At 41.7% G+C, this 4,051-nt stretch overlaps 1 long non-coding RNA gene across 1 annotated transcript; it reads left to right on the forward strand.

The window, feature by feature from the left end:
• Window positions 1–280: 280 nt before the first annotated feature.
• Window positions 281–3,691, forward strand: LOC310673264. Its single transcript, XR_014508951.1, has 3 exons — window positions 281–626; window positions 2,611–2,713; window positions 3,460–3,691. It is a non-coding gene; the product is annotated as an uncharacterized lncRNA (long non-coding RNA).
• The last annotated feature ends 360 nt before the right edge of the window (window positions 3,692–4,051 follow it).

Here is a 4,051-nt window from a genome sequence, read left to right on the forward strand (position 1 = left end):
TCTGGGACTATAGTTACCAGTTTTTTGGGACCAGTGGACATGTTTCAAATTTTGAGAGAGTACTGGAGGTGGCAATAACAAAATATGTGCTATGGAGGGGTGTTGCATGACACAAAATTAGAGAGACAGCTACCCCTGACAATCTTTTCACAGAAATGTTTAGAAGGCACTTGCACTTTTTATCCCATAAGTTTCCTCCTAAGAGGGCTAGAGACTCGTGTGTGTGTGTGTGTGTGTGTGTGTGTGTATGAGAAAGATTATAGGGCACTGCCTAGGGGTACTGCATTAAATTCCCCTTTCTCCTCTTCCTGAAGAGTATTGTAACTCTGCTAAAGCGTTCTTTAAAAAGGACTCCTTGTCTACCATCTCACTTGCTGCGTGACAGAGAAGTGACATGTCTGAACTGCCTAGCTGCACATGTGGTCCCCCATCTAGCTAGAGGGCATGTGCTTTGAAACCCCAGTTAGATTTGGTGGCTACACTTTATAACATTTTTTTCCTGTGATGACACAATGCATCAGGATTGAGTGGGTGAATGACTGAAACCACTAAATAGCATAGGAGCAGCTGCCCTCCTGACATCTCCTGCTGCTTAGTGGATGGGACCAGGATGGAGCAGTGGCAAGGTAAGGACCACATGGTTCCATCAGCTGGGCACCCACCACCAATCTGCTCCTCTCAACATCTCTGCTGCCCCATCCTCATTGTTGCCCTGCATCTCCCCCATGTGGGTAAGCAGCAATTCTGAAATCCCTTGTAGGATTTAAGTTGTTAACATTTCCAAGGGAAACTGGCCCAGCTGGGATCACCCCACCAAGTCTTGCATGAATTACCCTTGCTGGATTGGGGATTTTGTCTTTAATTATTCTGAGGCAGTTTTGTAGCCAATTATTTATTATTGGACCTTAGACATTGTAATTGGACTGCTGCGATGTGGAACTCTGTCAAAAAGGCTTTCTTAAAACAGTGCTGCCATTAGAAAAATAGCATTCAGATCAGCAATTTCTTAATTTAATTTCAAGTGTTCAGGAGCCTTGGTATCAATCAATAACCAGCTCAAATGTGAACAAATGTAGAGATTTCCTTTCTTATGCTACTGAGGGTGTGTGTTTTTTAATTGTGTGTGTGTGGGGGGGTATTTCAACAATTCTTCAGCTGATAATGTCAGCATAAAAAATGAGGTATCGTAGAAAAAGGGAACATTTGCATATGATCTAGGGCGAATGGATGTGATTTTGTCCCTACCCCTTGCAGGCCTGAGGAGAACAGGTGAGCTGATCTGGTTACAGCATCCGCTGAGAATGGGGAACACTGAGGCACTCAGTCATGAAGTTCATTAGGAGACCTCAGACCAGCTTAAACTCCTTACAGGGTTTATTTTATTTATAAATTAATTTTATATCCTACCCTTCCTCCCAAATGAGCCCAGGGTGGTTAACAACAAATGTTGTTGTTGTTGTTGTTTAGTCGTGTCTGACTCTTCGTGACCCCATGGACTAGAGCACGCCAGGCACTCCTGTCTTCCACTGCAGTTTGGTCAAACTCATGCTGGTAGCTTCGAGAACACTGTCCAACCATACGTATAGTTAAAGCTATGGTTTCCCCAGTAGTGATGTACGGAAGTGAAAGCTGGACCATAAAGAAGGCTGATCACTGAAGAATTGATGCTTTTGAATTATGGTGCTGGAGGAGACTCTCAAGAGTCCCATGGACTGCAAGAAGATCAAATGCATCCATTCTTAAGGAAATTAGCCCTGAGTGCTCACTGGAAGGACAGATCCTGAAGCTGAGGCTCCAATACTTTGGCCACCTCATGAGAAGAAAAGACTCCCTGGAAAAGACCCTGATGCTGGGAAAGATGGAGGGCACAAGGAGAAGGGGACGACAGAGGATGAGATGGTTGGAATCAACATATAGTAAAATAACAAAAACAGCTTAACAGAAATTCCAGTACAGATGTAGACTGGAGGAGGTTTCTCCTCTTAAAAAGGCTTGTTGAAAGAGGAAGAGAGTTATTGTGAGAATAAGATTATCGATGGCGAATGGAAAGATGGGCATATAAGTGTGACTGAATAAATAAGAAAATAAGAAGAGCCTGCTGAATCAGGCCAATGATCCATCTGGTCTAGCATCCTGTTTTCACAGCAGCCACCCAGATGTCAGTGGGAAATTCAAGCATATAAATACATATATTTGGCCTCAATTTTCTTCTTATTAGGTAGATCACAACTGGAATCAGGCATGGAAATACACTACAAATAATGTAAACGTAAGGAGGCTGTTGTAGCTGCAGTAAGCAACCCACTGGTACATACTACAAAACCCATGTACATGCCATACATTTAGAGAACTTTGAAGCACATCTCTCTCTCTCTCCCCCCCCCCAAGATTCAAGGGATAAGTAGTATCCCCCTCACAGAGCTACAATTCCCAGCACCCTTAACAAAGTACAGTTCTCAGGATTCTTTGTGGGCAAGATGTGCTTTAAATATGCTTTATATGCTTCTCAGCCTCAGTCACTTATCACAGATCAATAGGTTTGGGATTCTGGACTTTTGAATATCTTGTCAATTCCTCTTTTTCTAACCTGCAAATTTTGTATCCTACCAGGACGGACGCACAATTCTAAATTACGAATGTGTCACAAAATATCCATTTCAATGTGGATTTTTAGGACGAAGAGGTAGTAGCCCCCAAGATTTTATGTGGAGAGGTGAGCTCTTATTTAATTATGTATGCTGTGCAAAGATGTACTGCCAATATATTTCAGCTAACACATGTTCTGGGACTTTGCTGAGACATTGCCATCCAGAATATATTGTTCCCTCTCTGTGCCCTATGAAGTCCCAAAGCCCATGTGATTTCAAGTCATCAGAATATCCTAATGAGGTTGCCAAAGGTGCTAAATCTCAAAATGAGAGGAAGGCTCTGTGTGTCGGTGAGGAAGAGGCATAAGGATACTGTATATCCTGACCTTGTAAAAGTTTTATGTTTGGGCCTCAGCTCAGAGTAGTTCCTTTATTTTCCCTAAACCTGTCTGGTCATCCCTGTGTGACACATTGGTTAGGTATACGGTGCGATCAAAGCAGATATATGATGGGAGAGCTGTTCCAAAAGTAAGTGTTTACCATTTAAAGCAATAGATTAAGGAGAGTCAAAAAACTAAGTGTGTGGAACATTACATTACAGATGATGGATTGAAGGGAATAAAACAGTGAAGGACAAGGCTGTTTGTTTCAGCACATTCTACAGTGTGAGATAATACCATTAGTGAAAGAAAAGGCAGCAGAGGTGAAGAATACCGGGCAGGCAAAGAGACGAGGGAACAACATGCTAACTGTTAGAACAGCATTCATTTAAAAAAAATTTTTTACCAAGGAAAGGACCATTAATGAGGCTTTGGATTGCAAGCATCTAACTAAAAATTAAGCTGCATATTCCTCCCCCTTCACTTATCAGGTCCACAAAAGCACAATTCTGACAGGAAGGAGAAAGAAGAATGAATAATACTGCTGTAGGATGGAGAAAAAATTCAGAGCATTTAAAACAGGATAAATGTAATGGTTTGAGGCAGAGAAAAAATGACCGCAGAAAAACATGGATAGACATGTTCATCATAAAATATACTGTAGGCAGGTGCATTCTGCAATCTGAAGATCTGATCAACATCAATAAAAAGATAATTCCATAATGTACAAGGTGTGATTTGGGGTGTGAGCACTTTCTTTCTTTCTTTCTTTCTTTCTTTCTTTCTTCCTTTCCTTTCACATTTTTATTGGTCGCCAGGATATCAAGGTATATCTTCTCTGGATCATCCATTCACAGATGAGGCTGAGAATTGTAAACACTTTGAAAAGTGCTGTAAAATTACGAATAACAATGACAGTTGCTTGAAAAGACAAGCATCCTACCCATCTTTGGCAATATCTAAAGTACATACCAGAAAGGTGAGAGAGCAGGGCAGAGGAGTATTTGTGGCTGCAAGAAGACCGTTCAGAGGCACTTGGGAAGCACAGAGTTAAGGCTGCACACATCCAAGAGAGGTTAAGGC

The sequence above is a fragment of the Podarcis tiliguerta genome (genome assembly GCF_965153285.1).
Source record: "Podarcis tiliguerta genome assembly, chromosome: 1".
NCBI classification, from domain to species: Eukaryota; Metazoa; Chordata; class Lepidosauria; order Squamata; family Lacertidae; genus Podarcis; species Podarcis tiliguerta.